Below are 362 nucleotides of genomic sequence, written 5' to 3' on the forward strand. Positions count from 1 at the left end.
CACCTATAGACTGCGGTGACCCGTACTAGTAACCATTCCAAATATGTATGCAAATAAACATGAGACAAATAAATATGATACATTTGCCTGCAGACGGATAGGTGAGAGAGGAAACGAAAAGGGAGAAAGAGGGAGTCAGAAAGGGCTTCCTTGTAAAAATATTCTGTTGCAAAAATATACAACATAGAGGACAGAAATAAAAAGATAGTGTTCACTGAAAACTGAGAACAAGAAGACTAAGAAAAGAAAAAAACGATACCCACCATGCAGATATATACCAATTTCGAATGCCGCCTCTTTTTGATTTTGTCAAATGACAGTCCTCGTCAGAAAGGCAGGGGAACGCCGAGATCGATCTGGGC

This window comes from Penaeus monodon, chromosome 29 (genome assembly GCF_015228065.2).
Source record: "Penaeus monodon isolate SGIC_2016 chromosome 29, NSTDA_Pmon_1, whole genome shotgun sequence".
NCBI lineage: Eukaryota > Metazoa > Arthropoda > Malacostraca > Decapoda > Penaeidae > Penaeus > Penaeus monodon.